This window comes from Musca autumnalis, unplaced genomic scaffold, assembly GCF_047663935.1.
Source record: "Musca autumnalis isolate F117 unplaced genomic scaffold, ASM4766393v1 scaffold_5, whole genome shotgun sequence".
NCBI classification, from domain to species: Eukaryota; Metazoa; Arthropoda; class Insecta; order Diptera; family Muscidae; genus Musca; species Musca autumnalis.
The window spans coordinates 49,122,391-49,145,386 of record NW_027412088.1 but is presented as its reverse complement, the minus strand read 5'-3'; the positions used below and the strand labels follow the sequence as shown (position 1 = coordinate 49,145,386).

Genomic DNA, 22,996 nt, shown 5'->3' with positions numbered 1-22,996 from the left:
TCTCAGGAAGTATAAACTTGTCCCTAATAAAACTTGTACCGTCGTATTGAGGGCTGCGAGCACAACGTGTTACAACAAAAATCGAAGCGATTCGAAAGCAGGTCCTAAACTTATTTTTTCCAAAATTTTATGTTAGGTAACCGAAAGAGTGGAGCGATTGGCCCATATTGGAACCTTATCTATAAGTAGTAGAAACGTCACGATGTGCAAAGTATGAACCAAATCAGGTAGCTCCCTTCAAGAGTTATTGTGCGTAAAATTTTTCCGAACGATTTCGAACACTTGTGGGGGAGGTACCTATATGTAGGTCTTTATAACATTTTCCAACTGACTTGATTGCAATTTAGTTTTTCAGGTTACTTGGTTTTCTACATCCCAAGAATTTTGCCCACACAGATTTGAATTATTTTGAGAGTTTCAAATTTATTGTTCTGTCGATTATAATCCGATGTAGAACTGTGGGACCTCAATGGGTTTGAACTTTTAGATTTCTATGTTGCCTTTGTAGAAGATATACATGTCTTTGTATTTCTATTTCAATGACATTTTAAAATTAAAAATAAACTTGTTTTTCCAAAAAAAAAAAAAAATATTCCTATGTTAGGTGCACATACAAATGTACATAATTTACCTGGAGTTTGTAAAATATTAACAATAAATTTGATGTAATTTGTCAAAAACTTCTTAATTAGTAAAATTACTACTGAACATAGTATTCCATAATGCATCAATTAATTAGCTGCTGCAATGTGTCTAATTACGGATATGTCATTGACCTTTGTACAGACATTTCATGGTTGAAATGAAATTGGAAATTATACAAATTTACTATAGTAAACAATTCAAATATTATGACGCAGTTGAATAATATTTGAAGAAGTGCAGTATTGAATCTGCATAGGTAGACCTTCTTCATTTGTAGTTTTTGGTATATTGAGGTTATCGTTCAAATGCGCGAAGTGCAAAGGATGAGCAAACAAGTAAAAATGTATCGATCGGCTTTGCCGACAGAGATATACCCTCAGCCTGTGTGAATTGAAACACTTTTTTATGTATTTAAGGGGTTTTTAGAATTTTGGTCGTATGAACTTGCCGACAAAAATATGGATTTAGATTAAAGCTCAAAAGTTTTGCGGGGGAGGTACCTAATGGAATGGACCGACATAGTCCATTTTGGAAGTGGGTTTTATTGTGGGAGTCATTCTTCTCGATAGATATCGCGCCCACCAGTAATTTCGGATGGTCACCATATAATTTAGAACTTTTAGGCTATTATATCAGGAGACATGGGCATGCCGACGAAAAACATAATATCGCGGTAAACAGGGCCACTAGGAGTACCTTCGGTAGCAAATTTAAAAGGATTCGCGAACAGACCCTTAACCTCTCTTAAACAAAAAGTGTTGAACATTTGTGTGGGTGGTACCCCACATAAACAAAGTTTGGACAAAATATTTCGAAATCTAAGGTTTGTACTAAACGGGTGCTCTATTTATGACCATTTTAGCGAATATTTTCGAACTTTTGTGAGAGAGGTACGGAAAGGAATGGACTTATAAGCACCACTTTGAATTTCATCTAATATTCAAAGAAATATTACGATGTGCAAATTGTGGACCAACGCAGTATTCGGAACGAGAGTTTTGGTGCCCACCCAGCCACTACACATGATGGACGCAGGGGTTTTTTACAGCTTTCGGGTCATTTTCTCAAGAAGTATGGACTTACCACTAATAGGAGCTTTGAGTGCAATCTGTCGCAAGAAAAAATCAAAACAAATTGAGAGGAGTTCCTAATCTGCACTTTTCCGAAATTTTGTGTGGTAGGTATCCGAAGGAGTTGAGATATATAGTTCACATTCGAACTTGAAATATATCTCGGAGAAATATTACGATGTGCTAAGTATGAACCACATCCGCCAGGAGAGGACCGATATGACCCATCTTAAAATTTGATTTAAGTTTGCGCAAAATATTACGACTGCCAAATTTTGTACTGAATCGGTTTGTCCGTCCGTTCGGGAGATATCGTGCGCTCCATCGGGGTATTTTCTCAGGAAATATGGACTTGTCTCAGAAAATACTTGTACCGTCGTAATGGGAACAGCGAATATAAGTTTGTACAACAAAAATCAAAACGATTCGAGAATAGGCCTTATACTGCACTTTTGTAAAATTGTGTGTGGGAGGTACCAGAAGGAGTGGACCGTCTTTGTCTTTACAACAAGTAAATCGAAAATTTTAAAATCAAATTGGGGTCTAAATGATGTTGGGGTCTAATTGCATTTTTCATTCAGGCCTGTTTGCACATGTTTAGGGCCCAAATGCAATCCAGTGTTTAACAGAAAAAATAAATTGGGGTGAATTTTCGAAAGTTATTATGAAGAAAACGAACAAAATTAGGGTGTAATTTCATAAATTTTATTAAGAACAAAAAAAAAAAAAAAAACAAGTAAAAAAGTATCAGTCGGCTTTGCCGACAGAGATATACCCTCAGCCTGTGTATATTGAAACAATTTTTTCTCAAAATACGTATGTATTTAGGTGGTTTTAAAACTTTTGGGCGTTTGAACCGACAAAAATGTTGATTAGGATAAAAGATCAAAAGTTTTGCGGAGGATATACTAAAAGGAATGGATCGACATTGACCGTTATGGAAGCGGATCTCCAGCCACAACATATGGTGCCATAGGGGGTTTTTACACTATTCGGGCTGTTTTCTCAAGAAGTATGGACTTGCCCCTGAAAAAAACTTTTACCATCGTAATTGAGGCAGCGAATGCAAGTTGCTTCAACAAAAATAAATGTGATTCGATATCTGGTCTTAAAGTGAACTTATCAGAAATTTTGTGTGGGAGGTACCGGATGGAGTAGACAAATATAGTCCATATTTGAACCTGATCTATATCAGGAAGATATATTAGGATGTGTAAAGTATGGACCAATTTGGCCACTCCCTTCAAGAGTTATCGTGCGTACAAATTTTTCGAACATTTTTGAACTTTTGTGTGGGAGGTACCGGAAGGATTGGACCGATATTGCCCATCTTCGAACTTAAACTAAGTTTGGGCAAAATATTACTAAGGCTAGATGTTGGGCCGAATCGGCAGATCCGTTATCTTGTTATCTTGCGCTCCAACCACCTCACACGGTGCCATAGGGGTTTTATGCAACTTTCATGCTATTTTCTCAGGAAGTATGGACTTGCCCCTATTGAAACTTGTACCATCGTATTGGGGGCAGTGAATACAAGTTGCTGAAACAAAAATCAAAGCGATTCGAGAGATGGCCCTAAACTGAACTTTTCCAAAATTTTGTGTGGGAGGTACCCGAAAGAGTGGACCGATTGAGTCCATATTGAACACTTATCTAAGTCTGGTACACATTTCAGGATGTGTAAAGTATGGACCAAATCTGTTACTCCCTTCAAGAGTTATCGTGCGCACAAATTTTCCGAAAATTGTCGAACTTTTGTGTGGGAGGTACGGGAAGTAGTGGACCGATATAGCCCATCTTCGAACTTAAATTAAGTTTGGGCAAAATATTACGAAAGCCAAAAATTGAACCGAATCGGTTCATCCGTTCGAGAGTTATCTTGCGCTCCAGCCAGCCAGACAGACAGACGGACGGACATTGCTCAATCGACTCCAAATTGTCTGAAACACATTTCGTCCAAACATACTTGGGGAAGGCTTAAGTGCCAAACAATACCGAAGTCTCCACAAAATCTTCCAGATTTCATAAAAGTACATACTTAAAAATAAAATTATATCTGACTACGGTATTCGACGAAGACACTTCGTATATAGAGTATATTAAGACGGTGCTCTTAAATCAAATTTAAATGGAAGGTGCTTACACCTGGAAAGTTTTTGCGGATTCTGACTACAAAAACTACAATTTTCATAGATGAGAAAAATCAAAAAACTAAAAAAATCGCCGGAGCGCTTGTTAAATAAATCGCGATTCAAGTTGACATATTTAAGGGTTTTTTAGGTTTTCACGATTTTGCTTGGATTTTTCTCATCTATAAACATAGTTGTTTCAATAATTTAAAGTTAGTTAAGGTGCACCGTGTATAACATTGTTTTATACGGAGGCGATACAGCCAATCCATTGTTCTAATTTGAACTTCTATATCTCAATAACGGTAAAAACTACGAAGATATCATAAAAGTGAATATTATAGAGAATTTTCATAGCTACAACATTTTATTTTGTCCCATTTCAATAGGACTTGCGGTTTCCAAGCAAAATCGTGAAAACCTAAAAAACCTTTAAAATTTTCAACTTGAATCGCAATTTTTTTAAAAGCGTTTTTTGATTTTTCTCATCTATGAACATTGTAGTTTCAGAATCCGCAAAAACTTTACAGGTGTAAGCACCTTCCATTTAAATTTGATTCAAGAGCACCGTGTTAATTATTTAAATTAAATCAGGAAATAATTATGTGTTTGCATTTTTTTACAAAAACTTTGTATTTTTTTAAATACAAAAAATATTTTTGTAAAAAATCGCGTAATTTTTTTTCAAAAATATTTTCACCTGCGGCGTTTTTCGGTTTTGTAAAAGTACTTTAAATTTTTTAGAAAAACTTTGTATTAAGTAAAACTGTGTAAATATTTTTGTAAAAAATCGCGCGATTTTTTCAAAAATAATTTCAGCTGTGGCGCTTTTCGGTTTTATAAAAGTATTTTCAATTTTTTAGAAAAACTTTGTATTTAGTATAATTGTGAAAATATTTTTGTAAATAATCACGCGATTTTTGGATTTTTCTCATCTATGAACATTGCTGTTTCAGAATTCACAAAAATTTTTCCTGTGTAAGTGGTTTTCATTAAAAGTTAGTTAAGGCGCACCCTTCATGACACAGTCAGTGCATTGTCCAAATTTGAACTTCTATTTTTCAATAATGGTAAAACCTACGAAGTAATATTGAAATTAGAATCATTAAAAAAAATATGAAAATTAAGGGCCTGTTCATGTATGTCGATAAGAAAATGAATACGCAAGAAAAACTACCAAATTTGAGTGTGTTTTTCAAATTTGTTTTTTTTTTTTGAAGCAAAAGCAAAGGCAATAATATTTCAAAAACTAAAGTTTGGGTGTGTTTCATGCGCACACATTTTCGTTTCGAAATACATAAACTGGGTGTAAAACGCCTGTCATTCGCGAATTAGTTGAAATCAATTGATGCGCATCCGATTTTGGATACAGCAAATCAATCTCTTTCAATATCTATGTATATTTCGATGTTTCACTCAGCGGCCAAAGTGTGCCGTCCGTTGCATCACACAATGCAAAAAACCATAAAGTTTATAAAGGTAGCGCAATATACACACATTAGGATTATGACTTTTTGACATTTTTTCTCAAAAACGGTTTCCTGTAGTGAGAATGAATGAACTTTTGCCTATTAATGCCTAAAATAACATTCATTGCATTTTATTATGAAAAAAGGTTCGGCAAAAATGAATTTTTTTTTTTTTTAAATTCTATGATATGAAAAAAAATTTTTTTCTCAAAAAAATATTTCTTTTTGTACGAATGAATTGCCTTTTGCCCAAGGCAAATTTATATAAGGTATATTCATGAATTACAAAAACTAACAAATTTACGAAAACAACATTGTTGTTATTGAAAATTAATTGTCGTTCCATAAATTCTTTTTGAAAATCCTCTAAAATAAATCTAATTTGAATCAAAATGTAAATATAACGCATTCAGAACTCTCGTAGGTAATTTTTATTTCACGATTAGAATGCAAAGCAGTATTTTATGGTAACAAATTTCGAAGTTTCAAATTTCATGAGTAGACCCTATTACATTTTGAAAACTAAAGTTACAAAAAAGTAAGATTATTGCTGATTGTCACTTCTACCTTATGTGAATATGCCTTTTGCCTATTAACGACTAAAACAACTTTTATTCCATTTAAATATTAAAAAAGGTCCCGCACAAACTACTTTTAATTTTTATGATATATGAAATAATGTTATATGTAATATAAAGTTATATATAATATATATTACGATGATAACATTAGTGAGAAACAAACGGTTATGTAATTTTGGCCTTGTTTTCAGTTAAATACCTGCTTACAGTTACTTCAAAAAATTTTCAAAAGTTCTAAAAAATAAAAAATTTAAAAGCTTTTTGTGCGGAAGCTTTTTTATCGAATCACTTTATAATTAAGATTTTATGTAATCTTAGGTAAAAACTCATCAAAATATCATACAGGGATACGAGGTTGTAAAAAAGTCATAACCCTAATATACATACTATTTTCATTATTATTATATAGTGTATAAAGGATTCCGTTTATATAAAAATTTTGAAAGAAAATCGGCTTAGTTCGGGGATTTGTCAAAATATATTTTTGCAGATTTTCCTGCTTTCAAGGTGCCTATATCCACCGTTTTAGTTGATGGATTCGAACGAGGAAGGACTCATTAGATCTGTAGCGTAAAAAAACTAAATTCACGCGGGGTTCAAAGGAAAGTGAATAACACTTTTTAATTTTACACGTAAAAATAGGTTTTTAAGAAAATTTACACGTCAAATTTTGGCCTTTGGACTCTAATTTCGGAGCGCACTCATGAGATATACATTAAACGACGTAAAATGACGAGTTCTGTAATCCTATAATCAGTTTTAAATAAAATTTTGTTGCGCGTCCGAATTATTAAAAAAAAAAAATTAAAGAAAAAACCCGAAATTCAGGCTTAAAAATGTCAGCATAAATTTTAGGTAAATGCAGTGGATATATCGAAAAATCATACACTAGTATCAAGTTGCCCATGGAGTATTCTTTGACTTAGGTCATGGACATGGGTCCATGAAATGTAAGGTTAAGCAATAATTCGGAAAGGAACATAAAACCACTTGTTGGCTTCAACCCATTTTTACGCAATTTTCCACATTGTTGCCAACACAGCTTCCACGTAAATAATTTTTATGATCGATATTTTGAGACCCCTCCTAAAGCATTTCATTTTAAAGAAATTCAATCATTTTATAAAGAATATGTCGACAGTTCTCGAATTCTGAAAGGGCGAAACTCTGATACATCAATTATAAAACTTTTTTTGGTTTTTACCATATACCCTGTTATCATAAATGCTAAGGGTACAATAAATCTAATTTTGGTCCAATCAGGAATTGATTTGAAGTTGTAAAAATGTCCATATCTTAATAGCAATCCATTATAAATCAGTTTTGCAAACCAAATTTGCAAATTAATTAAGCTCAAGTGGCAAAAATTTTATTGAATTTTCATAATCTATTCAAGAATGTTGTTTGGAGTTTTTTTTTTAATTCAGCATCACATTTTTTTGTGAAAATAATATTCATTATAATCTATTATTATTAATATTAAAGTTGTTCACTTTTGTCATATTACACATTTTTTTATATATATTTTTTTAATAATTTTACACCGTTTGTATAGTTTTCTTTGCACTTTTTATATTTTTTCTCCATTTTCACTTTAACTTACCCTAGGTTTATAAACGAAAAAAACTAATCCGAAGTTTATATTCGAAATACAAAAATAATTTTAACTTAAACACAAAATTGTGAAACAGTCCAATTTAAATTATTTCTATTTTTTTCGTAGTAGAAGATAAAAGTCCGTTACAAGAATAATTCAAATCAAAAAACAAGATCCGGTAATTGTGGCGTTATCCGGGAAATGGCGACGACCACGACACTTGTTGACTGTGATAAAGCGTTGAAACGTCTGTGAATCCTGTGTAAACAAACAAGAGTTTTTATACGGATTGGCGGCTGGCTGGATGTGAAACAAAAAACAGTAGCAGGATAACAAATACAAGGTCAAATACAAACACACACAAACAAACTTCATTTCTGCACATTATGTGCGGTTGTATATTTGCAGAGATGTGCTAGTGTGCGTGTGTGTTTATTATCTTGTGTTTGAATATGAATAAGGAAATATTATCCTTCGTGTTGAAAATGGACTAGCGAAAAGTTAAAACACCGAAACACACATACATATACTCTTTTCTATTTATGTTTGTTGTGAACAACACACATGCATGAATTCTCTTCTGTTTTGGTTTAGTTGCAACTTCTTTTGGTCAACATAGACACAAAACAACAACATTGCAAAAATTCTTTTAAATTTGAACATCCTTTTTTGAAGGAAATTAGAAAAATAGTCGTACATTTCCCCTTTATATTTTTATTCGATGGTCAGAAACATTGAAACTTCTTAAAGGGCTAATTTGGAGACTTCCAATGTAGTAATGATGTCTCAGGTGTTTAGTCAATCAAAGAGTAAATTTAGTTAAATTATAAAATTTAGCGATGGAATCTTAAGGATAAATATCCTGTTACAATACGTGTTTGCCATGAAGAAAATAGCCCATGCGATCAGGTCCAAAGCAATTATAAAATGTAAGGAATTCTCAAAGATTCAAAAAGGGGCCCACTATTAAATTTAAGTGAGTGAGGGTGATACCAGACCGTTTGGGCCTAAATTGTTATACCCTCAGCATTTATGCTAACGATGGTATATACTAGGGTTATGACTTTTTACAACCTCGTATCCCTGTATCATATGTTGATGAGTTTTTACATAAGATTAGATAACATTTTAATTATAAGGTGATTCGATAAGAAAAGCTCACGAACAATGTCACTTGAAAATTTTTCTATATGAGCTTATTTGACAAACGTTTGATATTTAACTGAAAATAAGCTTTGGAGCCGTATGACATAATCAAGCTGGCATATTTTTTTGTTTCTCACTTTTCATTTTTCATATATCATATCAATTAAAAGTGTTATGTTATAATAGTCAAATATAGGCAAAAAAAAATCTTAATATTTTTTTTCAAAAATATATATTTTTTTCAAATGCTTTGTGCGTGACCTCATCGAAATAATGGTTTTAGACACCAAGTATGTTTGGACGAAATCCGTTTCAGACAATTTGAAGTCGACTGAGCCATGTACGGCCCTCCGTCTGTCTGGGTGGCTGGAGCGCACGATATCAAACAGATCAACCGATTGGGTCCAAAATTTGGCCTTCATAATGTTTCGTCCAAACGTGGTTTAAGTTCGAAGATAGGCCATATCGGTCCAGTCCTTCGAGTACCTCACCGAAAAAAATTGGGAAAAGTGCAGTTCGAGGCCCGCTGTCTCCTTTATGACGGTACAGTTTTTTTCAGGGGCAACTCCAAATTTTCGGAGAAATTAGACCGAAAGATGTAAAAACACCATGTGTAATGGCTGGAGCGCACGATAACTCTCGAACGGATCCTCCGATTGGGACCAACATTTGGCCTTAGTAATATTTTGTTCAAACTTAGTTTAAGTTCTAAGATGGGCCATATCGGTCCACTCCACCTCCCCCACAAAAATACAAAACATTTCGCTAAAATTGTGCCCGAGATAACGCACGAAGTTGGTCGGTCCATGCTTTCAACATCGTAAATGCTTTCAACATCCTTTGGGTACCACTAACACAAAATTTGGGAAAAGTGTAGTTCGAGACCTGCTCCCGAAGCTCTTTGATTGCGTTTGCAATAGCTTGTATTCGCTGTTCCCTTTACCAAAGTTCCCGGAGCGCACGAAGGGACAGGCGATTCAATCCAAAATTTGGTCATCGTAATATTTCTTCGAATCTCAGATAAAGTTCCTTCTGGTAACTCACCCACATTTGGTCCAAAGTTAGATCTTAAAATATTTTTTCCAAACTTATTTTAAACGCTAAAGTGGGTCATATCGGTTCACTCGTTAGGATATCTCCCCCACAAAAGTTTAACATTTTTGTTTAAGTGCAGTTAAGGGTCTGTTCCAAGATTCTTTGGAAATATATAACGATGTTACATGTTCAATCACTAATTTTGACCCGATAAACCCCTTATAGAAAGGGTCTATCGAAGCACCCTTTCTTTGAGAAAGGGTGTATCAAAGAACTCTTTCTTTGAGAAAGGTTCTATCGAAGGGAACAGCGAATACAAGCTCTTGCAAACGCAATCAAAGAGATTCGTGAGCAGGCCTAGAACTACACTTTTCCCAAATTTTGTGTTAGTGGTACCCGAAGGAGTGGACCGATAGAGTCAGTGCTGGAACCTCATCTATGTTTGGTACAAATTTTACGAGAACTGGCCTATCGAAGCACCCTTTTTTGGAAAAAGGGTATATCGAAGCACCCTTTTTCCAAAAAAGGATCTATCGAAGCACCATTTCTTTGAGAAAGGGTCTATCGAAGCACACTTTCTTTCAGAAAGGGTCTATCAGAGCACCCATTCATTGAGAACGGGCCTATCAAAGTATCCTTTCATTCAGAAAGGGTTTATCAGAGCACTCATTCTTTGAGAAAGGGTCTATCGAAGCACCATTTCTTCGAGAACTGGTCTATCGAATCACCCTTTCTTGGAGAAAGGTTCTATCAAAGCACTCTTTCTTTGGGAAAGGGTCTATCGAAACACCCTTTCTTTGGGAAAAGGTCTATCGAAACAACCTTTCTTCGAGAAAGGGTCTATCGAAGCACCCTTTTTTTGAGAAAGGGTCTATTGAAGCATTCTTTCTTATAGAAAAGGTCTATAGAAGCACCCTTTCTTATAGAAAGAGTCTACCCAATCACCCTTTCTTAGAGAAAGAGTCTATCGGAGCACCCTCTCTATGAGAAAGGGCCTATCGAAGCACCCTTTCTTTGAGAAAGGGCATATCGAAACACCCTTTCTTTGAGAAAAGGCCTATCAAAACACCCTTTCTTCGTGAGCAATTCTATCGAAGATCCCCTTCTATCGAAGCAACCTTTCTTTGATAAAGGGTCTATCGAAGCACCCTTACTTAGAGAAAAGGTCTGTCGAAGCACCTGTCTTGGATAAAGGGTCTATCGAAGCACCCTTTCTTTGAGAAAGGGTTTATCGAAGCACCCTTTCTTATAGAAAGGGTCTATAGAAGCACCCTTCATCATCTTCGCAGGAGAATGTGCCTGCACCATAACTACCTTCAGTCTGGTGATTCACACTAGGTTAGATTCTTGGACTTAATTCTGGCTCCTGAACATCTTGAGTTTATCATATTCACATCTTTCATACTCTTTTCCTTTTTATTTGTTATTATTTATTATTATTATTATTAATATTATTATTATTATTATTATTATTATTATTATTATTATTATTATTATTATTATTATTATTATTATTATTATTATTATTATTATTATTATTATTTATATTATTATTATTATTGTTATTATTATTAGTTTTTTTTTTTGTTTTTGAAAATACACTTTTCTCTTTTCCATATGTTTTTTATTGGCACTTCGTGTTACTATTCAATACTCTTACGGCACTTCGGAACATTCCTCAATCTTGAGAAAGCTGATTGGCCGAGTTTCAGAGAGTTCACCAATCACCGCTTCAGAGATCTGCCCATTCCTTCTGATGCCCCGGTAGCGAAAAGGACGTTCCAAAATAACATCACTACAGCCGCTTTCCATATACCTGCTGTTTGAATACCCGAAGTGAGACCAATCTTCCCCGCAGATGCGACTAGATTAGCAAATGAGCGTGATGAGCTTCGTCGAGCCAACCCCAGTGACCCAGAATCAGGGAGCAGGACCCTGGAAGTTAACAGGTTGGTCGATGAGCATAAGCGAAACAAGTGGTTAAATCATCTGGAGCCGGATTATGTGAATTGTGGATAGCGGTTAAGTTACTCTCGAACCCTGGAAAGAAAGGAGATAGGACCTCAGCCACGTTTAGAGACGTTACGCTGACTAATCCGAAGAGGTGCGCAAGTTATTTTAATCGATAGTTTGTCGAGCACCCCGGGAGTGACAGGTGGGAGAGAAGAGTACTACGTCGCATTTGATCTCATCCTGCCGAGGATGAACCACCACAATTTACTATAGATGATGTTGCGAATGCCATCAGGAATGGTAAATCATCCAAAGCATTGGGCCATGATGGAATCTCCATGGTAATGCTAAGCTGAGCCGGAAGTGGAGTATCTCACTAAAGTTCTCAAACTGTTGCTAGCTGCCCTCATTGTTCCCGAAGTCTGGAAAATGGGCAAGGTGGTCCAGCTACTAAAGCCAGACAAGGATGTCAGCAAAAGTGAATCGTACAGGCCAATTTCGCTTTTGTCGCCCGTAGCAAAGACCTTTGAGGCCTCAGTCAACTCCAGCGTCAGAAATAGCTATCCAGCTGCCGATCATCAGCATGGACTCCGTAAGCAGCATAGAACAACAACAGATCTGCACGCCACATTCACACATATTAATAGAGGACTCAGCCAGAACAAGCCGTGTGATAGAACAGTGATGATGGCCATTGACTTATCAAAATCCTTTGATACTGTCAGATACTTCACGCTGTTTGAGGACATTGAGCGGACAACCCTCCGGCCAAGCTTAAAACGTTGGATAATCAATTATATGGGTGAACGCCAGTCGTACTTGGAATTCAGGAACAAGACGTCCAAACCCCGTAGATTGAAACAGGGATTTCCCCAAGGTGGGGTGATATCTCCGGAACTGTTTAACTCCTACCGGCAGAGGTGAGACATAGTTGAATGTAATGGTCGATGGTTGCAGAATTCCGACCACCAACTACTCCAAAATTCTAGGGGTAACATTCAACAGCATGCCCATGTCTTCCGCGTAGACCACAGCTATCTACGACAAGCTGAGATGTAGGAACAAAGTTCACAAGTCCCTAGCGGCAAAACGTGGGGTGCAGATAAAGAAACATTGTTGTCCACATATAATGCAATAGGTCGGTCTGTGGTAAGCTATGCGGCGCCACTTTGGTCCACGAATTTATGTGATACCCAATAGAAAAAGATTCAAACTTGTCAGAACGCCGTACCGGGAACAGCAACAGGGTGCCTCATCATGTCTTCAGTGGACCATCTACATGAGGAGACAAAGGTTCTTCCAGTACAGCAAAACAATGAGATGCTTTCGTTACAGTACTTGCTTGGTTGTTACCGTGAGAGCCATGCAAATCACCATCTGGTGGGTAGACCCGATACACAAAGGCATATCAGGAAGGATATTCATGCTCTAGAGAGGAAGGTCCAACAATATAGGAGAGAACCCCTAAATCAACAGGCATATCAGGCGGGTCTGAATAGCATTCACACGGACGTAGTTGCTAAGGCCATAAGCAAATACAGTGTGAACAAAGTCCTCGAAGTACATGTCTCATCTATCGCAGCTAAGGAGCGTCAGCTGCCACGACAAACCAGAGTAGTTTTGACTCAATTACGCTCGGGATATTGCAGTCACCTTAATTTTGCTCAGCATGCGGCATGGGCCCGTACAACACACTGCACCTTTTAAACTACCCTGCTAAACCTAGTCATCTAACACCTGTGGATCTGTGGTTAAATCCCATCGAAGCAGCCACTTTCCTGGAACTGGAGATAGACCCAGAGCCACGTTGAGCAGAAGAACGAACACACAAACATGGTTTACAAAAAGAAAGTCGCATTGTCTTCTTAAAATCGATCCGTTGCTATGCTATGAGAAGACCTCGTGGTCACCTATGAAAATACGTTGTGGGTCATATAAAAAGAGGCATATTCATGGTCTTCTATAAGAAGCCCTCAGGGTCTTTAAGTGAAATCCTCATGAATAATTATAAACTTTTATAATATTCGCATAACCGTTGATGTTAAGCAAATATTTAAGGTCCCCTAGTCATAGATTTCCGCACAAAGTTCAAAAATAGTTCACTTATGCTTAGTTTAAAATCAGGTCGTCTTCGCGGACCCTGTTACAGAGGTAGTATTTTATCTTCGAGTTCGTTTATTAAATAAAGGATTGTGTGTTTAATTGATGTAGATTGTGCGGAATAACTGACTTCTCCCCAATAAACACTTAGAAATATTCGACTGAATTAAGTTCTTTTCTACCCTGGTCTTGAATAGTTTTGGTTTAAAGTTTTCAACTACTGCAGTCCTCTAAGTTTCTGTTATCATCGATCTATTCGGTGATTCTCAATGCACAGTCACAAGCTGTCGACAAAGCCAACTGCCTTTCTTTACTTATGCAGAATTTTGCAGTAATTTCCTGTACTCCTGTATGTGAGTATGATTAATATTCAAAATAATTATAAAGCATACGTTAAAACAAATAAAAAATGTATCATTTTCCAAAAATCCGTTTGAAGTTGCTAAACTTCATGTATCTGATGCCGTGTATCGCAACAAATGTTGCCAGCCACATTAAAATCTTTCAATATTCCCTTGCTGTCATCATTGGCCATTACCGCGTGTTAAGTAAGTCATTTTACTTTGGTTCTAACAAATTGTGGTCTCACAAGCCTTTATTATTCACTTAACGCTTATCACAATGGAGGATAATTTAACAGCTGCTCGTTAATAAATAAAGTCACCACTAAAAGATGATCTTTAAACGCCTTCCTTTTCCAACATCTCTCATCTTACAAAAATGTTTAAAGTTTATGTTGGTTTTTCTTTTGTAAATAAAGCTAAAAGTAACGCCCGTTGGAATGCCACGAACAATTTCGTTTAGCAACAAATTGGTTGGTTTTGTTGCTGTTGTTTCTTTGTGCTTGTTTCTTTTCACACAAATAATTTAGTGGTCCATGGTGTCCTCTAACAAGAGTGGGCCTTCTGTGTTTGTGTTTTTGTTTGTTTTGTCACATTGACTTTTAAAGTTTGGTGGATGTGGTTGATGAGTATATGAGTCGATTCACAACAAATTGAAAACATGAAAATAGTTGTCTCTGGAAAAAGAAGAAGGCGATGTCTAGAACAGTGAAACCAACCCTATATCTTGAGTGAGTGAGTGAGTGACTGACAGATCATCCCCCAGACGAAACGGCTGAAGCTAGAAGCTTGAAATTTTGAGTGTGGCTTGCTGTTGGTGTGTAGGGGTGAGATAAGACTGTGTTTTTGGAAATCGAACTAGAAGGGTACGAAAGTACTAAAAGGTACTAAATTGGGTCCCCTTTGTATTAGGAGAACCGGAAGACCTAGAATTCTGAAATTTGGAACGAGGGTCACTGATGGAGAGGGTTTTTGGATATTCGACTTATAAGTGTACGAAAAGTACTAAAAGTTACTAAATTTGGTACCTATAGTATATTTTGAAGGATATAGCTACAATCTTCAAATTTGGTATGAGAATCAAGTTTGGGAAGTGGTGTTGATATAAGAAAATGGTTTTGGATGTTCGCACTTTTGTTTTCAAAAAGTACTAAATGGTACAAAATTTTGTACAACTTGGATTTGGGTGAACCTGGAACCTTAAATTCGGAATTAAGATTACTGTTGAAGTATAGGATTGAGGTATGGGGTGGTTTTGGAAATTCGTACTTATGTGTACGAGAAGTACTGAATTTGGCAAAATTTGGATTTAATAGAACAGATAGAGCTGGAATCCAGAAATTTGGAATGAAACTATTGGACTGAAGGATTGATTCAGTTTTTGAAAATTCGTACTTATGGGTACGAAAAGTAAAATTTAGGTATAATTTAAATTTGGGTAAACGGATAGAATTTTTGAAAATTCGTACTTATGGGTAGGAAAAGTACTAAGTGGTACTAAATTTGGTACAATTTGGATTTGGGTAAACGGATAGAACTGGAAACCTGAAATTTGAATTTAAGATTACTGTTCGACTGTAGACTTAGTTCAAGTTCGAAGATGACCGATATAGCCCATCTCCTCCCGTTCCTCCCACACAAAAGTTCAAAAATGTTCGGAAAAATTGTACGCACGAAAATATTTGATGGGAGTGACCGATGTAATCTATACTTTACATATCCTAATATATCTACCGATATAGATCAGGTTCGAATATGGACTATATTTGTCTACTCCTTCTGGTACCTCTCACAGAAAATTTCGGATAAGTGCACTTTAAGACATGCTCTCGAATCACTTTGATTTTTGCATTTCGATTTCGGTTTGCATTCGCTACCTCCATTACGATGGTAACAGTTTTTTCAGGGGCAAGTCCATACTTCTTGAGCAAACATCCTGAAGGGTGTAAAAACCCGCTATGGCACCATATGTAGATCCATTGCTTTTAGTATCTTCTCCGATCTTAAATCCTAGTCAACATTTTTGTCGGTTCAAACGCCCAACATTTTTTAACCCCCCAAATACATACGTTTTTTTGGGAAAAATTGTTTCAATATACACAGGCTGAGGGTATATCTCTGTCGGCAAAGCCGACTGATACTTTTTTTACTTGTTTTAAATATGTTATATCTCCAATATTACTGAACCAATTTCCATGAAATTTGCAGCAAAAGCTCAAGATTTGCCGTTGTTATGTATATTTTAGGACGCCTTTCTTTTAAACGCCATGCCAAACCTATGATTAGATCAGTTTCAGCATAAATTTTGGGACACAAAAATATGTTATATACACCAAGACCTCGCTTTGCGTCGTTGATACGTTCCAAAAAACACGAAAAAGCGATTTAAGATTTTCTATGGAAAACCATGTAAAGTTCGGAGATAGGTTCCAGGGTAAAAAAACACTCTTTTTTTCTTATGCCCACAACTTTGGATGTCGAAATTACTTAAACACTAGAAACCCTAAATGCCAAATCATACCTATTTTGGTCTAATTCGGCCAGAAAATGTAGCTAAAATACGTGAAATCGGGCCTTACCGTTATATGAGGGATATAACAAAACTTGGACCTATGTTCATAATTTTTTGTGGAGAAGTTTCTACATCACTGGGAACATCAGGGATGTACGCAGGATTTCATTTCGGGGGGGCCCAACTTGGCCAAAAATCTTGAAAAATTCAAAAGTTGTGTAGCGTTACGTTAAGCTATTTTAAGGGGTTATGGCCACTTATAATTATCAGAAAAGCCATTTTCATGCATTTTTTATAAGAAATCTATTAAACCTTGAGTAACCTTCTAACTTTTTTTTGTATAATCTTTCTGACAAATGCCCGCCTATAAAGCACTGTTTTTACTAAAGCAGTTTGCGGTACCCACTGTAGTTCGAAAAAGAATAAACCGATCAGCATATATTTTTGTAGGATCATTACGAACCTAATAATCATGTCCATTATCGAAACGGAATTAAAAAAATCAATTTTTGAAAATTTTGAACAGTTAAAATCAAAATTTCGATTTAAAAAAACGGACTCCGTCAGCAGTTTTTTAAGGACTCTCTCGGTTAAGCACATGGTTTATAATAGTCCCAAAAAACATATAAAGACCGGAGCATCTGTTTTCGAGCTACAGTGGACACCGCTTTCAAAAGTGCCACTTCGAGGAAAAGACGCTTTTAGATTCTATGCTACATACAGAACACAATAAATGTTTCCCTTCGAAAGCTAATATCTCCGTAAATTTTTGTCCGATTTGGCACATATTTTTGGCACATATTCCATTCTACATGTTCGATTTTTCGAATTTTATATGAAATATTGATACAAAGTATATAAATTAATAGAAAGAATTGTTTTTTGTTATTGTTGACCTGTTGAATTATAATTTTGTTTGGTAATAGTTTGGCTGAAGGTCATTAAAAGACTGTTTTTTATTTGGTTGTTTTAAGTTTTATTTCCAATATTTCAATTGTCTTCGACAATCATCCTCAGGGATCTGTTTTAAAAACATAAATTTATAATTACAACTTATAAAATATATAAATGTAACACAAGTTATTCTCATTTTACCTGAATTTATGGAAGAAGAGCGACTATTGTGTTTCTAATGTAAACGTCAACTGAGCTTTCGTCTATGCTTATGAACTAAGTTTCTATATATATGTGCACAGTGGTCTGTGTCAGTCTTAAAACAACAGTCTTTTAATGACCTTCAGCCAAACTATTACCAAACAAAAAAATAGAAAGAATTCATAATATTTAGGATCTTAGCCTAATTTTTAAGAATATCGGCTGCCGTTGTCGTTGCTATGTTTCCAAATGAAAACATTAAGAACAAGTGAGCCAAGGCTATAGTCGGGTCGGGCCGACTATGTGATACCCTACACCACTACCCCTGTTCATAAGCTTTTGACTAATAAAATTCAAAAAATTAAAATTGGGATAGCTTAGCGCATTTGCTCTGAATGTCTTCATTAACACAGGTCAATTTTTTTTAAACGCATTTAAGTGCATCGACTGTACAACCCAAATAAAAAATGGAAAGGTGGGATGTATGCCAACCATCAATAGGCTTCTTTCTCTGTTAGACCCCCATCAACCCCCAAAATTTCGTGAGGATCCGATCAAAATTTCGTAGTGTGACTGCACAAAAATGGAAAAAGGGATGCATTACCGACTATTGCGATATCTCTGTTGTTTGACCACCTATGACAACCTACTTCACATGGTTGTAAAGGTGATATTTTCTACTTTCCTTGCCAGGTTTTGCTTTCGATATACCTCCTACAGAATGGAGATATTAACTTTGAAATAAAACGTTGGTCTTTTTTTCCAAATAATATCCGGCCATTATAAAAATCAAAAGGTTTTTTCCTCTGTGGGACCCCCAATAACACCCAAAATTTCGTGACGATCCAATTAAAATTGCGACCTGTAGCGTGATTTCCAAAAAAGTGGAAAAATGGGATGTATTACCAACTATTGCGATATCTCCGTTATTTGGATACCTACGCCAACCTGCTTTACATCATTGTATTGATGGGAATTTTTACTTTCATTGTCAGACTTTGCTTTTGGAAGGTCCCGAACCAAAGCTGTGATATTCGTCATTATTATTAAAATCGCAAAAATTAAAAGTTGTGTTCTATTAGCGGCTATTGCGATATCTTCGTTGTTCGATCACCTACGAGAACCTACTTTACATCACTAGAAAGGCGATTATTTCTACTTTCATGGCCAGGTTCTGCTTTTGGTATACCCCATATTGAAGCTGAGATATTCGCTTAGGAAAAAAAACGTTGTCTTTTCTCCAAATAATTTTTTTGCCCATTACGACCCCTAAATAGTATCCGACCATCACCAAAATCAATAGGCCTCTTCATCTGTGTGACCCCCATTAACCTTCAAAATTTCGTGACGATCCGATCAAAATTGCGACCTGCAGCGTGATTTCCAAAAAAGTGGAAAAATGGGATGTATTACCGACTATTGCGAAATCTTCGTTATTTGGTCACCTACGCCGACCTAGTTTACATCATTGTAAAGATGGTATCTTCTACTTTCATAGCCAGGCTTTGCTTTTGGAAAGTCCCCAACCAAAGCTGTGCTAATCGTCATTATAATTAAAATCGCAAAAATGAAAATTTGGGTTTTATTTGCGACTATTGAGATATCTTCGTTGTTTGATCACCTACGAGAACCTACTTTACATCATTAGAAAGATGACATTTTCTACTTTTATTGTCAGGTTTTGCTTTTGGTATACCTCGTATAGAAGCTGAGATATTCGCTTTGGAAAAAAACGTTGTCTTTTTATCCACATAAGTTTTTTGCCCATTCCGACCCCTAAATATTATCCGAACATCACTAAAATCAATAGACTTCTTCCCCTTCGGGACCCCCATCAACATCCAAAATTTCGTGACGATCCGATCAAAATTGCGACCTGTAGCGTGATTACAAGGTTTAGATGGACAGACGGACGGACTGACGGACGGACACACATAGCCAGATCGACTCAGCTTGTCGAGACATTCATTTTGGTATATATAAGTATGGGTCTACGACCATTATTTCGATGCGTTACAAACTTTTTGGCCAAAACCAACTTATAATACCCTCCCCACATAGTGGTGTAGGGTATAAAAATTTAATAGTTTTGGAGATATGGTGCGAAATCTATACAAATTATATAATGTTTAGAAATATTATAAAATTTGAGGTAATAATTGTAGTTTTTCCAGTTCAATATTTGTCCAAGTATTTTATTCTGACCCTTATCTACAAATTTGCGTCAGAAGTCAAAAGAAGATTTGCATTGGTTTCAGGGCCATATCCCCGTGTTGCTTTAAAAAGTCGATCATTAACAATGTTTAGAGGGGGCCATAAAATCCAAGCTAGATCTGACTCAACAAAACGCAACTAGGGCTTTTGGACTTTGGGTCTGTACTTTCAAAAAATCCTCACTTCAAATAGTTTGCACAAGATTACCTTAAGAATGCTGCATAGTGTTATTTACCGGAAGAGATAGAGTCTGATACCCCGGTTACACTTAACCGGATTAACCAAGTGGGTTTGGATTTCAAATGTCGATTCCATTACGCAAACGTCAAATAAATCCTCTCGAAGTGGGTTAACCCGGCATAAAACTATAGTGTAACCGTACTATGATTCAGAATTATTTTTTACTTTTAATATAATGTTAAAAAAGAAGCATTATATTTTTTCTTAATTGTACGATTAGAAGTTTTTGGACTCGATGACAAACACTTTGATGGACTTAGTTCTATATAGTTTTGACAAATTACAACCGATCCTTATTGAACCCCACTTAATTATTCGCTAATAATAAGCTAATTCATTTTAGAAATGGATCTTATTTTGAGAGACACTCCTCTCGATAGTTACCGCGCCCATAAGCTATTTTAGTTGGTCACCGTAGCATTGAGAGCTTTGTCAGGAAGCATGAACTTGTCCACGAAAAATAGGATATTGCTGTAAACAAGACTACAAAATGTTCAAAGGATCATCGAACAGTCTTTAACCTGCAGTTATGTTAGACTTGTATGAGTGACCTGAAGATGTTGTCCAAACATATTCTCTTGGAACTTGATGTACTTTGGAAGTAATTTTGCGAGTGGACCGAGATAGTCCATATTAGGTTCGATTTTAGACCGAATCGGTTAGTCCCTTCGACCATTTTATTGAAAATTGTTGAACTTTTATGGCAGAGGTACCGATATGACTTAAATTTAATTGGGACAAAACATTACGAGATCCATAACATTCTAGTGTATATAATCTCGTAACCTTAAAGTCTGAGGCTACAATTAAACTTCGGTGATGATAAGGAAAAAAAACAAGTCACGCACAAAACTTCATTTGTCTTCATTATTTTCTCATACTGTTTAGCAGCAAATTTGTCTAAAATAGAATAACATAATTTTGGCGATGGCAGTAAAACATATTTCTAATTCGCTTTCAAGATGTAGTCCACGAAGGACCGACCCTTCATACATTGTATCCAATAGCCCCCATGTAGCGGTACCACCCGATTTTAGGTATTTTGAAGCTTTTATCTACATTTTCGGCCCTAATTGGCTGTACTTTGTTATTTGGGGGTCGCAATGATCAAAAACCTTCTGCGCCAAACATTGTGGTCATAGGTCCAGGTTTCGGTATAGCTCTCATATTACGATACCTCCCGTTTTCAGGTATCTTGAAGATATTATCAAAATTTTCGGCCCGAATTGGTTGTAATTTGCCATTTGGAGTTCTCAATGATCAAAAACCTTCTGCGCCAAACATTGTGGTCTTAGGTCCAGGTTTCGGTATAGCTCTCATATTTCGATATCTCCCGTTTTCAGGTATCTTGAAGATATTATCAAAATTTTCGGCCCGAATTGGTTGTAATTTGCCATTTGGAGTTCTCAATGATCAAAAACCTTTTATAGGACTTGGAAAAGAACCCACAAGAAAGTATTATAAAAATGTGATTTCCAGCACATTTTATGCGAATAATGTGTACAATTTTTTATGTAAAAGTAATTAGAAAACCTTGTACTAAAACTTCCATTTCGAAAAAAATGGAAGTTTTAGTACATCCCCCCCCTGCGTACGTCGGTGGGGAACATTAAATGTAATATTATAGCAAATTAGGTCACATTATACCTGAAATTGGGCTGTAGATAAAGTTGTAGCTCTCGTCCTAAAGAATAATAATTGTGAACACATAAAATCCATTCAACTTCATCTTCAAGGTCAAAATCGTCAAGGACCAATTTCCATTATGGTTTTTTCTCGGATTTTAGTCTGTAGATATCAAACCGATCAAAATTGAAACAAACAACCAACTAGTAAAATGTTCCTTAGATCTCAATAAACAACTTTCTAGAACATAAAAAGATTCTAGGAATGATTCTTTATGATGAAATTTGCAAACAATAAAATTATTTTTAATGTTCCCCCTACTCAGGTCTGGAAATAACAAACTGTTCAAAACTCAAGAAAAATTTTAATGTTTGTTATTTACGGACCTGAACAGGAAAGAATAATCGAATTTTGAGCTTGATGAACCGTTCCTAGAATCTTAATATGTTCTAGAAACTTGTTTATTGAAATCTTAGGTAAATTTTTGTACTTGACGGTATCCTTAATTTTTGGGCGGTTGGGTATCTTTGGACCAGAGGTATAAAAATCTAATATTTTCAAAAGTGTTTGGCTATTTTCGCATTTAAGAACCGTTCATAGACATTTTGTATGTTCCAGAAAGTTGTTTGCTGATATCTTTGCTACATTACCGTGGTTAATTGTTTTCTTGAATTTTGAACGGTTTAGTATCTATGTAGCGGAAACCGAGAGACGAGGATAAAAATCGCATTTGTTTTGCAAGTTTGGCCATTAAGAACCGCTTCTACAGAGTTCGTATGTTCTAGAAAGTTGCTTATTGACATTATAAGGCACATTTCTGTTTGCTTCAATTTTGATCGGTTTGATATCTGTAGATCAAAATCCGAGAAAAATTAAAACGCAAATTTGACCTTGACAATATTCACCTTAAAGATGAGATTGAATGTATTTTATGTGTTCGCACTTCAACTTTGCTTCCACGAGTAAATCCAAATTCTTAGCGGTTTAGAAGATATAAGCCTGACAAAATGATCCCTTTTGACATCAAGTCCTCAGGTCTATGGGGGTCCATAACCGCGAAAGTTGAAGTGATAGGGTAAAACGCCGGGACACGTGTCTTCTTATTTTTAGTCTTCTATCACGCTGCGGTGTCAAAATATGGTTAATAAACCGTGACTCAAAAAAGTACACACTAATATACATTCTATTATAATAGCTTTCTTTTAATATTTGGTCTAATTCTTTACAGAATACCTCATATTTG

General features: G+C 35.7%; 2 protein-coding genes across 2 annotated transcripts in view; one reads left to right on the top strand and one right to left on the bottom strand.

Annotated features, from left to right (window-relative positions):
- Positions 1–7,744, bottom strand: part of FMRFa (FMRFamide related propeptide) — a 50,992-nt gene extending 43,248 nt beyond the window's left edge. The window contains exon 1 of the mRNA XM_073988116.1: positions 7,498–7,744. The gene's annotated coding sequence lies outside the window, so the exon portion shown is untranslated. The remainder of the gene's footprint in view (positions 1–7,497) is intronic.
- LOC141404628 (fatty acyl-CoA reductase 1-like) overlaps positions 1–22,996 on the top strand; it is a 382,118-nt gene that overhangs the window by 54,408 nt on the left and 304,714 nt on the right. The window lies entirely within an intron of this gene.